Genomic DNA, 14,280 nt, shown 5'->3' with positions numbered 1-14,280 from the left:
CATGTCATTCTGAGGACTTTTATTTTTGGGTTATTTTTATATTGCACGGATAATCAGATAATAGATAGAAAAATACTATTTTTACTTTATTTAATATAAATAACAGAAAATATAGAGTGGGTACACAAGGTTGTGCTTCTAGTTTCATCCATCTCATGCTCATAAAAAAGAATCCACTAACAAGGTTGATCAAGTCTTGTTAACAAACTCATCCCGATAATCATGAAACCGGAGAAATTTCGAACAACACTAAGTTACCTCAATGGGGATATGCACATCGCCTATAATAAGTATGTCATATTTCTTCTTGACACTAGGAAGAGGAAATTCAAAACCTCCAATTATAATCGATGGAATTTTTCCAATGGAGTTGATACTATGAACTTGAGGTTGTTTCCTCGGAAAGTGTACCGTATGCTCATTACCATTAACATGAAAAGTGACATTGCCTTTGTTGCAATCAATAACAGCCCCTGCAGTATTAAGAAAAGGTCTTCCAAGAATAATAGACATACTATCATCCTCGGGAATATCAAGAATAACAAAGTCCGTTAAAATAGTAACGTTTGCAACCACAATAGGCACATCCTCACAAACACCGACATGTATAGCAGTTGATTTATCAGCCATTTGCAAAGATATTTCAGTAGGTGTTAGCTTATTCAAGTCAAGTCTACGATATAAAGAGAGAGGCATAACACTCACACCGGCTCCAAGATCACATAAAGTAGTTTTAATATAATTTCTTTTAATGGAGCAAGGTATAGTAGGTACTCCGGGATCTCCAAGTTTCTTTGGTATTCCACCCTTAAAAGTATAATTAGCAAGCATGGTGGAAATCTCAGCTTCCGGTATCTTTCTTTTATTAGTAATGATATCCTTCATATATTTAGCATAAGGATTTGTTTTGAGTACATCAGTTAATCGCATACGCAAAAAGATAGGCCTAATCATTTCAGCAAAGCGCTCAAAATCCTCATCATCCTTTTTCTTGGATGGTTTTGGAGGAAAAGGCATGGGTTTCTGAACCCAAGGTTCCCTTTCTTTACCATGTTTCCTAGCAACAAAGTCTCTTTTATCATAATGTTGATTCTTTGATTGTGGGTTATCAAGATCAACAGCAGGTTCAATTTCTACATCATTGTCATTACTAGGTTGAGCATCATCATGAACATCAGCGTTAATATTTTTACTAGGTTCATGTTCATTACCAGATTGTGTTTCAGCATCAGACATAGATATATCATTTGGATTATCAGGTGGTTCAGCAATAGGTTCACTAGAAGTTTGCACAGTTCTATCATTTTTCTTTTTCTTCTTTTTAGAAGAACTAGGAACATCAATATTATTTCTCTGGGAATCTTGCTCGATTCTCTTATGGTGGCCTTCAGGATACAAAGGTTCCTGAGTCATTCTACTAGTTCTAGTAGCCACTCTAACAGCATAATCATTTTTCTTACTATTCATTTCATCAAGCACTTCTTTTTGAGCTTTAAGTACTTGTTATACTTGAGTGGTAACCATAGAAGCATGTTTGCTAATAAGTTTAAGTTCTCCTTTAATATCAGCCATGTAATCACCCAAGCATCTAATCATATAAGCATTTTCTTTTAATTGTCTACCAAAATAAGCATTGAAGTTGTCTTGCTTATACATAAAGTTATCAAACTCATCCAAGCACCGACTAGCAATTTTAGTAGGAGGAACTTCAGCTTTATCATATCTATAGAGAGAATTTACCTTTACTGCCTGTGTCGGGATATCGGGGTCAGGAGGTTCTTCAACGAATAAATAATTGAGATCATAGGTTTCTTCAACAGGCGGTGAATTAAGACCATGTATTTCTTCAATAGGGGGTAAATTCTTAACGTCTTCAGCTTTAATACCTTTTTCTTTCATAGATTTCTTTGCCTCTTGCATATCTTCGGGGCTGAGAAATAGAACACCTCTCTTCTTGGGGTTGGTTTAGGAATAAGCTCAGTAATTGGAGCAGGAGCTGGCTCAGGAGGTGGCTCGGGAGGTGCCCAATTATTTTCATTTGTCAACATATTATTCAATAGAATTTCAGCTTCATCCGGTGTTCTTTCCCTGAAAAGAGAACCAGCACAACTATCCAGGTAATCTCTGGAAGCATCGGTTAGTCCATTATAAAAGATATCAAGTATTTCAGGTTTCTTAAGAGGATGATCAGGCAAAGCATTAAGTAGCTTGAGAAGCCTCCCCCAAGCTTGTGGGAGACTCTCTTCTTTAATTTGCACAAAGTTGTATATTTCCCTCAAAGCAGCTTGTTTATTATGAGCAGGGAAATATTTAGCAGAGAAGTAATAAATCATATCCTGGGGACTACGCACACAACCAGGATCAAGAGAATTAAACCATATCTTAGCATCACCCTTTAATGAGAACGGAAATATTTTGAGTAAATAGAGGTAACATGATCTCTCATTATTAGTGAACATGGCAGCTATATCATTTAACTTAGTAAGGTGTGCCACAAAAGTTTCAGATTCATAGCCATAAAACGGATCAGATTCAACCAAAATAATTATATCATGATCAACAGAGAATTCATAGTCTTTATCAGGAACACATATAGGTGAAGTAGCAAAAGCAGGGTCGGGTCTCATTTTATCTCTAAGTGATTCTTTGTTCCATTTAATTAATAACCTCTTAAGCTCATATCTATCCTTGCAAGTGAAAATAGCAGCAGAAGATTCCTTATCAAAAAGATAACCTTTAGGAATAACAGGCATGTTTTCATCATCACTATCATCATCGTATTCAGATTCAATAATTTCTTTTTCTCTAGCCCTAGCAATTTGTTCATTAAGAAATTCACCAAGGGGCACAGTAGTATCAGACATAGAAGCAGTTTCATCATAAGTATCATGCATAGCAGAAGTGGCATCATCAATAACATGCGACATATCGGAACGAATAGCAGAAGCAGGTGTAGGTGTCGCAAACTTACTCATAACAGAAGGTGAATCAAGTGCAGAGCTAGATGGCAGTTCCTTACCTCCCCTCGTAGTTGAGGGATAGATCTTGGTTTTTGGATCTCTCAAGTTCTTCATAATTATAAGCAGATATAAATCCCAAGTGACTCAAAGAATAGAGCTATGCTCCCCGGCAACAGCGCCAGAAATTGGTCTTGATAACCCACAAGTATAGGGGATCGCAACAGCTTTCGAGGGTAGAGTATTCAACCCAAATTTATTGATTCGACACAAGGGGAGCCAAAGAATATTCTCAAGTATTAGCAGCTGAGTTGTCAATTCAACCACACCTAAAAACTTAGTATCTGCAGCAAAGTGTTTAGTAGCAAAGTAATATGATAGTAGTGGTAACGGCAACAAAAGTAAAGACATCAAAAGTAATGTTTTTTGGTATTTTGTAGTGATTGTAACAGTAGCAGCGGGAAAGTAAATAAGCGTAAACCAGTATATGGAAAGCTCGTAGGCACCGGATCAGTGATGGATAATTATGCCGGATGCGGTTCATCATGTAACAGTCATAACATAGGGTGACACAGAACTAGCTCCAGTTCGTCAATGTAATGTAGGCATGTATTCCGTATATAGTCATACGTGCTTACGGAAAAGAACTTGCATGACATCTTTTGTCCTACCCTCCCGTGGCAGCAGGGTCCTATTGGAAACTTATGGATATTAAGGCCTCCTTTTAATAGAGAACCGGAACAATGCATTAGCACATAGTGAATACATGAACTCCTCAAACCACGGTCATCACCGGGAGTGGTCCCGATTATTGTCACTTCGGGGTTGCCGGATCATAACACATAGTAGGTGACTATATGATCTAGAACTCTCATATATTGATGAAAACATAATAGGTTCAGATCTGAAATCATGGCACTCGGGCCCTAGTGACAAGCATTAAGCATAGCAAAGTCATAGCAACATCAATCTCATAACATAATGGGTACTAGGGATCAAACCCTAACAAAACTAACTCGATTACATGATAAATCTCATCCAACCCATCACCGTCCAGCAAGCCTACGATGGAATTACTCATGCACGGCGGTGAGCATCATGAAATTGGTGATGGAGGATGGTTGATGATGACGACGACGATGAATCCCCCTCCCCGGAGCCCCAAACGGACTCCAGATCAGCCCTCCCGAGAGGTTTTAGGGCTTGGCGGTGGCTCCGTATCGTAAAACGCGATGATTTCTTCTCTCTGATTTTTTTCTCTCCGAAAGCAAATATATAGAGTTGGAGTTGGCGTCGGAGGGTCTCCAGGGGGCCCACGAGGTAGGGGGCGCGCCCTAGGGGGGGCCCACCCTCGTGGAAAGGGTGTGGGCCCCCTGGTCTTCATCTTTGGCGAGGATTTTTTTATTGTTTTTTCTAAGATGTTTCGTGGAGTTTCAGGTCATTCCGAGAATATTTGTTTTCTGCACATAAAACAACATCATGGTAATTCTGCTGAAAACAGCGTCAGTCCGGGTTAGTCCATTCAAATCATACAAATTAGAGTCCAAAACAAGGGCAAAAGTGTTTGGAAAAGTAGATATGACGGAGACTTATCACCAGCCGGCCACCATAGGGCGGCGCTTCATTCTTGATGCTTGAGGGGCGCAGCCGGTCCAATGATTCGATAGGCTCGGGGACTCGGGTTAGGCTACCCGTGGCCCATTACTCCGACAAGCTTGACGATAATTCCCATGTGTCCTCGGGAGCATTTTCCTTTATATAAGAGTTTGTCCAGGCTTGTCCTTTGCTACAAAAAGGATTGGACCACCTTGCTGCACCTTGTTTACTTTTGTTACTTGTTACCCATTACAAATTACCTTATCATAAAACTATCTATTACCGATAATTTCAATGCTTGCAGAGAATACCTTACTGAAAACTGCTTATCATTTCCTTCTGCTCCTCGTTGGTTTCGACACTTTTACTTATCGAAAGGACTATGATAGGTACCCTATACTTGTGCGTCATCAAGACTCTTTTCTAGCGCCGTTGCCGGGGAGTGAAGCGCCTTTGGTAAGGAAAAATTTATATAGTGTGCTGAAATTTACTGTCACTTGTTACTATGGAAAACAATCTTTTGAGGGGCTTGTTCGGGGTATCTTCACCTCGACCAGTAGAGCAAAGAGTTGCTCGACAACCTACTGAACCTACTAAAAATGTTTACTTTGAAATTCGTTCGGGTATGATAGAGAAACTGCTAGCTAATCCTTTTACAGGAGATGGAACATTACATCCCGATTTGCACCTAATCTATGTGGATGAAGTTTGTGGATTATTTAAGATTGCAGGTATGCCCGAGGATGTTATCAAGAAGAAGGTATTCCCTTTATCTTTGAAGGGAAAGGCATTTACATGGTTTAGGCTATGCGATGATATTAGATCATGGAACTACAACCGATTGAAATTGGAATTTCATCAGAAGTTTTATCCTATGCATCTGGTTCATCGTGATCATAATTATATATATAATTTTTGGCCTCGCAAAGGAGAAAGTATCGCTCAAGCTTGGGAGAGGCTTAAGTCAATGTTATATTCATGCCCCAATCATGAGCTCTCAAGAGAAATTATTATTCAAAATTTTTATGCTCGGCTTTCTCTCAATAATCGCTCCATGCTCGATACTTCTTGTACTTGTTCTTTTATGATGAAGACTATTGAATTCAGATGGGATTTATTGGAAAGAATTAAACGCAAATCTGAAGATTGGGAACTCGACGAAGGTAAGGAGTTAGGTATAACACCTAAGTTTGATTGTGTGAAATCTTTTATGGATACCGATGCTTTTCATGAATTTAGCACTAAATATGGACTTGACTCTAAGATAGTAGCTTCTTTCTGTGAATCGTTTGCTACTCATGTTGATCTCCCTAAGGAGAAGTGGCTTAAATATCATCCTCCCATTGAAGTAAAAGTAGTTGAACCTATTAAAGTTGAAGAAAAGACTATCACTTATAATGTTTGTCCTATTGTTCCTACCGCTTATATTGAGAAACCATCTTTCCCTGCTAGAATAAAGGATCATGCTAAAGCTTCAACTATGGTTCATAAGAGTAATACTAGAACACCTACACCCCCTGAGCAAATTAAAGTTGAACCTAGTATTGCTATGGTTAAAGATCTCTTGGTTGATAATATAGATGGGCATGTTATTTACTTCTGTGATGAAGCTGCTAGAATTGCTAGAACCGATACTAAAAATAAACATAGGCCTGTTGTAGGCATGCCTGTTATTTCAGTTAAAACTAGCGGGGTGACCCGCGCATTTGCGCGGCTAGATTTTACAAAAGATGTATCTATCCTAATATAGGGATTGTCTTGAATACTCTACCTGGACAATTGTTTCTTATATGAACATGCTTTTTTTTTTCTGGAAAACAATACTTTGAAAACAAACCTTTAGTGGAATATTCCTTGATGTAATCAAGCTAAAGCTTTAAAATGTTGATAGTCATTCTTAAATATGTTTAAGTGTACACATTTTCTCTAGAGCTTTTAGGATTCATTGTCTATAGCTAATTATAAACCAAAGGAGTAACATGTTGAGGCAACGCTTTAAGAAATCCTTTCACATAATTTAGAAGTTCAAATCTAAACATTGTTATAAGCTCTCTTCTACACCGCTCTCATCAAAGCATCTCTTTTTAAATCATGCATATAGTTTTCATCTAGTAATTAAGTGAAACTAATATGACCTATCACGTATTTGATATCATTTCTTACTTTGAATATTTACTCATATATGATGTAACCATTCCATGATGGCTTTCACTTGAAAAACATTAATCGTTGTTGCTTCAATGTATATTGTCTTGCCTGCCTTGAAAATATAGTCACTCACCGCCACATCATATTGGATTCAATCTTACATTTTTCAGGATTCAACATATTTTCAATTATTGTTCTTTTTAATCTACTTCAGATAGTTCTTAACATGAGAAAGACATAAAATTTGAGTCGTCGAAACTCAACTCTCTTCCATAGTCCCATCCAACTCAATCGTGTCGATACATATATTACATTTTTTCTATGTTTTGTTGAAGAAACAACCAACTAATCTTGATACATATGCTGCATGTTACATTCACATGGGTTATCCATTTTCATATTCTGCATGGTACAGAAAATAAATGAAATTCTAATATTATTTGAAACTGGATCCGTGTTTCAACACTATTTTAGTTCCAAAGTTTCTTAGATTTGTTTATGTTCAAAATAATATACATTACATTATATTATGTCTTAAAAAATAAGCAGGGTGTATCTTTATTCTGTTAAAATAGTTTAGTTAGGATCCTGGACATGAAAGATGTACCTCACCTTCCTCCTAGAACTAATATATATACATGTGAAAATAGCTGGGTCTTACATTGCGCTTCCACCTTTAATTATTTCTATCAAGTTACGTTTACCGCAAAATTCAGGTCCCAAGAAGTATGTTAAAGTTCTATCAATTTTAGTATATACATTTTGTCCTGATTTCGCAGATTTGTTTAAATCTGTATGTGATTCATTTGTAATTAACCAATCTAAAAATTATTGTAATATTCTAATTAGACATACTGACCTAAACTGTCTAGACCGTTTTCTTTCTCGTATACACCAATGATTTTTTTCTTGAATGCATGAATGTCTGGTAACTGTAAAGAAGAATCTACTCTTACATTAATGTGTGCCCTTCGACCTTAGATTTAGTTTGCCTGATAATTTGGCTATAGGTACGATAATATTTGAAGTTTTATGTTTTTACAATAAAATTAAATATTATTTTATTTTGGATGGAATTATGGGCTGGCCTACCTAAATAGTGGTGTTTTTTCTGCTACAGGTACTTAGTGGTCCGTGAATTCTATGTTGTGCATGTACGATAGTAGTAAGAAGTATTTACTTCTAGATACTGTTTGAATTTATTGCTACAAAAAATCAGTGTGCGAATTCTATTACAATCCGACTGTACATTCCTTTTTTAAATGCATCATGGTGCGGGCATGTACTTCAGACCGACATGTTACAACCTTGTTCATCAAAAGAGCTATATATTGCCTATTGTCCAAGAAAATCCCTCGTTACCGTGATATACTATATGTTACCTTTGAGGTTTAGATTGAGTTTCTTACGTAAATCAACAATCCCATTATATACTTAATTTTAAGAAATATATATTTAATAATCTGCTGCTTCGTCAAAGGCCAAATTGAAAATCATTACCGTGTCTGATTTGTAGAGCATGCAAAGCAAAATAATCATGAATTATATTTTGCTGACATCACCCATTATGTCAGCGACACAATGCAGCTCGTCTTCATGGGTGGCTGTAGTTTTCGGATACAATATGTACATTATTTCATCCTTACCAACTTTGGTCCGGGGGATAGTAAACTGATTGTTTTTTTACTGGTGGTAAATTGATTGAATTATTGGCTCGAATCCTACACTAACACATATAACATTTTTTCTATGCAAATATGGTCGGACCTTGCACATGTTAGATTCTAAAAATTGAACACATTATTGTTGTACATAAGTTTTAGATCATTTATTCTCCACCATTAAAATTGTAATCATGTAAGCCGTCTGTTGATTCTTGCGACACATATTCTAGTTAGATTTTGTGAGTCCTCTAGTGACTGTATCTGTGAGGCACTGGCTCGTGTTTATCCTTGATCAATGAAGTGTGATATTCTCGAAAAATTAAAGAAAAGGAGTAAAGCTTGATATTCCTAAAAAATACTACAATTTAAATCAAATGCCCACCGCAATTTTTTTAAATCAAATGCATTACTTTTTGTTAGGGATTTCATATGCAGATCGGACTGCTTTCCTCTTTCTTTTCAGACTTTTCTTTAGCTATGGACATGCACGTGGCATTGGTTTAGGTGGCATGTTTGCCTCTGTGTAGCGCTGGATTTGTTTTTTCTTCTCCTATTAGAATTCAAATTAGAATTGGGCATGTGTTGTTTTGCGTGCAAGTGTCCTTTTCATATATGTTGACTGTGGTTTCCCTTTTTCATTACGGACATATGTACATGGTAAACCTTTTTTTAGTTGACACGTGAAGGAATTTCTGTGTGTAAAAACATTGCACCTTCACAATATTTGTATGTAACGTTAAATCTTTAAATCTCGGTCGTCTATATCTAAAATTAACGGCTGAGGTAATTTAATCTGTGTGGATGAACGTAGTGGCTTATTTGTCTTCTATCTTAATTATATAATAGATAGGAGATCATTGTTATCATGACTTATGTGATATGGGTGCTAGTGTGAGTGCAATACCTCATTCTTTATACAAAGAAATTATGCATGATATTGCACCTGCTGAATTAGAAGGTATTGATGTTACAATTAAGCTTGCCAATAGAGATACTATTTCACCAGTTGGGATTGTTAGATATGTTGAAGTCTTGTGTGGGTAAGTTAAATATCCTATAGATTTTCTTGTTCTTGGTTCCCCACAAGATGACTTTTGTCCCATTATATTTGGTAGACCCTTCTTGAATACTGTTAAGCCTAAGATAAATTGCAAAAAGGATGTTGTTACTATTGGTTTAGGGGATATTACTCATGATTTCAATTTTGCTAAATTTCGTAGACAACCACATGATAAAGAATTGCCTAGTAAAGATGAAATTATTGGTCTTGCTTCTATTGCCGTGCCTCCTAATGATCCTTTAGAACAATATTTGCTAGACCATGAAAATGATATGTTTATGAATGAAAGAAGGGAAATAGATGAAGTATTCTTTAAACATGGACCTATTTTGAAACACAACTTGCCTGTTGAAATTCTAGGGGATCCTCCTCCACCCAAGGGTGATCCCGTGTTTGAGCTTAAACCACTACCTGATACTCTTAAATAGGCTTATCTTGATGAAAAGAAGATATATCCTGTTATTATTAGTGCTAACTTTTCAGAGCAGGAAGAAGAGAGATTATTGAAAACTCTGAAGAAGCACCGTGCTACTATTGGATATACTCTTGATGATCTTAAGGGCATTAGTCCCACTCTATGCCAGCACAAAATAAAATTGGAGAAAGATGCTAAACCGGTTGTTGATCACCAACGGCGGTTAAATCCTAAGATGAAAGAAGTGGTAAGAAATGAAATACTAAAGCTTCTAGATGCAGGAATAATTTATCCTGTTGCTGATAGTTAGTGGGTAAGTCCTGTCCATTGTGTCCCTAAGAAGGGAGGTATTACCATTGTTCCTAATGATAAAGATGAATTGATTCCACAAAGAATTGTTACATGTTATAGAATGGTAATTGATTTCCGCAAATTGAATAAAGCTACTAGAAAAGATCATTACCCTTTAACTTTTATTGATCAAATGCTAGAAAGATTATCCAAACACACACATTTTTGCTTTCTACATGGTTATTCTGGTTTCTCTCAAATACCCGTGTCAAAAGAGGATCAGGAAAAGACCACTTTTACTTGCCCTTTCGGTACCTTTTCTTATAGACGTATGCCTTTTGGTTTATGTAATGCACCTGCTACCTTTCAAAGATGTACGACTGCTATATTCTCTGACTTTTGTGAAAAGATTGTTGAGGTTTTCATGGATGATTTTTCTGTATATGGAACTTCTTTTGATGATTTCTTAAGCAACCTTGATCGAGTTTTGTAGAGAAGTGAAGAAACTAATCTTGTCTTGAATTGGGAGAAGTGCCACTTTATGGTTAATGAAGGTATTGTCTTAGGGCATAAATTTTTTGAAAGAGGTATTGAAGTTGATAAAGCTAAAGTTGATGCTATTGAAAAGCTGTCGTGTCCTAAGGACAAAGGTATAAGAAGTTTTCTTGGTCATGCCGGTTTTTATAGGAGGTTCATTAAAGACTTCTCAAAAATTTCTAGGCCTCTGACTAATCTTTTACAAAAAGATGTTCCTTTTGTCTTTGATGATGATTGTGTAGAAGCATTTGAAATACTTAAGAAAGCCTTGATTTCTGCACACTTATGCATTTTCTCTCTTATTTTACAAGGTTTACATGAAGAGGGAGAATGCCGGCAGCTGGAATTCTGGGCTGGAAAAGGAGAAAATATTAGAGACCTATTCTGCACAACTCCAAAAGTCCTGAAACTCCACGAAAGTCAGTTTTGGAATATATAAAAAATATTGGGCGAAGAAAGCACCAGAGGGAGGCCACCCACCATCCACACGGGTGGGGGGCACGCCCTACCCCCCTAGGCGCGCCCCCTGCCTCGTGGGCCCCCTGGCAGGCCTCTGGTGTCCGTCTTTTGCTATATAAAGTCTTTTGCCCTGGAAAAAAATAAGGAGGAAGCTTTCGGGACGAAGCACCGCCGTCTTGGGGCGGAACCTTGGCGGAACCAATCTAGGGCTCTGGCGGAGCTGTTCTACCGGGGAAACATCCCTCCGGGAGGGGGAAATCGTCACCATCATCATCACCATTGATCCTCTCATCGAGAGGGGATCAATCTCCATCAACATCTTCACCAGCACCATCTCATCTCAAACCCTAGTTCATCTCTTGTATCCGATCTTTATCTCTAAACCTCAGATTGCTACCTGGGGGATGCTAGTAGTGTTGATTACTCCTTGTAGTTGATGCTAGTTGGTTTATTCGGTGGAAGATTATATGTTCAGATCCTTTACGCATATTAATACCCCTCTGATTATGAACATCAATATCATTTGTGAGTAGTTATGTTTGTTCCCGAGGACATGGGAGAAGTCTTGCTATAAGTAGTGATGTGAATTTGGTATTCGTTAGATATTTTGATGAGATGTATGTCGTCTCTCCTCTAGTGGTGTCATGTGAGCATCGACTACATGATACTTCACCATTGTTTGGGCCTAGGGGAAGGCATTGGGAAGTAATAAGTAGATGATGGGTTGCTAGAGTGACAGAAGCTTAAACCCTATTTTATGCGTTGCTTCGTAAGGGGCTGATTTGGATCCACATGTTTCATGCTATGGTTAGGTTTACCTTAATACTTCTTTTGTAGTTGCGGATGCTTGCAAGAGGGGTTAATCATAAATGGGATGCTTGTCCAAGGAAGGGCAGTATCCAAGCACTGGTCCACCCACATATCAAATTATCAAAGTAACAAACGCGAATCATATGAGCATGATGAAAACTAGATTGACGATAATTCCCATGTGTCCTCGGGAGCGAGTTTTTCCAGGATTGTCCTTTGCTACACAAAGGATTGGGACACCTTGCTGCACCTTGTTTACTTTTGTTACTTGTTACCCATTAAAAATTACCTTATCACAAAACTATCTGTTACCGATAATTTCAGTGCTTGCAGATAATACCTTACTGAAAACTGCTTATCATTTCCTTCTGCTCCTCGTTGGGTTCGACACTTTTACTTATCGAAAGGACTAGGGTAGATCCCCTATACTTGTGGGTCATCACACTTCCGTGTTCAGCACACGTTCAGCTCGATGACGTCCCTCGAACTCTTGATCTAGCAAAGGGTCGAGGGAGAGTTCCGTCAGCACGACGACATGGTGATGGTGATGGTGATGTGATGCGTGCAGGGCTTCGCCTAAGCGCTACGATGCTATGACCGGAGGAGTAAACCGTGGAGGGGGCACCACACACGGCTAAGAGAACAATTGATGTGCCTTTGGGGTGCCCCCGCCCCCATATATAAAGGAGGGGAGGAGGTGGCCAACCCTAGGGGCGGCGCGCCATGGGGGGGAGTCTTACCAGGACTCCACTCCTAGTAGGATTCGGCCTCCCCTTCCTTCAAACCGAGAGGGGAAAGGGGAAAGAGGGGAGAGGGAGAAGTAAAGGGGGGTCGCGCCCCACCCCTTGTCCCATTTGGATTGGGCAGGGGGGAGGCGCGCGCCACCTCTTGTGGCCTTCTTCCCTCTCCCCACTATGGCCCATGAGGCCCATTAACTTTCCCGGGGGGTTCCGGTAACCTCCCGGTACTCCGATAAATCCCCAAACCTCTTCGGAGCCATTCCGGTGTCCGTATATAACCTTCAAATATATCAATCTTCACCTCTCAACCATTTCGAGACTCCTCGTCATGTCCGCGACCTCATCCGGGACTCCGAACAAACTTCGGTCACCAAAAAACATAACTCATAATACAAATTATCATCAAACGTTAAGCGTGCGGGCCCTATGGGTTCGAGAACTATGTAGACATGACCGAGACACATCTCCGGTCAATAACCAATAGCAGAACCTAGATGCTCATATTGGTTCCTACATATTCTACGAAGATCTTTATCGGTCAAACCGTATAACAACATACATTATTCCCTTTGTCATCAGTATGTTACTTGCCTGAGATTCGATCGTCGGTATCATCATACGTAGTTCAATCTCGTTACTAGCAAGTCTCTTACTCGTTCTGTAGTGCATCATCCCGTAACTAACTCATTAGTCACATTGCTTGCAAGGCTTATAGTGATGTGCATTACCGAGAGGGCCTAGAGATACCTCTCCGATACTCGGAGTGACAAATCCTAATCTCGACCTATGCCAACCCAACAAACACGTTCAGAAACATCTGTAGAGCATCTTTATAATCACCCAGTTACGTTTTGACGTTTGATAGCACACAAGGTGTTCCTCCAGTATTCGGGAGTTGCATAATCTCATAGTCAGAGGAATATGTACAAGTCATGAAGAAAGCAATAGCAATAAAACTTAACAATCATTATACTAAGCTAATGGATGGGTCTTGTCCATCACATCATTCTCTAATGATGTGATCCCGTTCATCAAATGACAACATATGTCTATGGTTAGGAAACTTAACATCTTTGATTAACGAGCTAGTCAAGTAGAGGCATAGTAGGGACACTCTGTTTTGTCTATGTATTCACACATGCACTAAGTTTCTGGTTAATACAATTCTAGCATGAATAATAAACATTTATCATGATATAAGGAAATATAAATAACAACTTTATTATTGCCTCTAGGGCATATTTCCTTCAGCCGCTGCATCGAGGGGTGAAGTTGGGCGGGATGTCACCGTGCCTGCGTCTAGGAGCCGGGGTGTCCAGAATGGGTGCTGCCTGAACTTGTAAAGATTGGAGATAACCCAAGACATGGGAAGGAACAACGCATGAGGTGGTTCTGTTCGATGTGCATGGTGGCAACTGCATGGGCGCGGCCAGATTCTCGCCACGTGGGGTTGCCATAGTGGGCACATGCGTGGGGGGTTCACGTGCGTTGGTGGGCTCCGAGTTCGCTGGTTGGCTGCCCTAGACCAGGGAATCTGCAGTGGGCCCAAATGGTGGGCAGGCAACAGCTGTGGAGGCCTGACAAATGGCCGGTTGGTTGAGCT

The sequence above is a fragment of the Triticum urartu genome, chromosome 6A (genome assembly GCF_056163025.1).
Source record: "Triticum urartu cultivar PI428250 chromosome 6A, HENAU_Tu73, whole genome shotgun sequence".
In the NCBI taxonomy this organism is placed as follows: domain Eukaryota; kingdom Viridiplantae; phylum Streptophyta; class Magnoliopsida; order Poales; family Poaceae; genus Triticum; species Triticum urartu.
Note: the sequence above shows the minus strand (reverse complement) of the source record.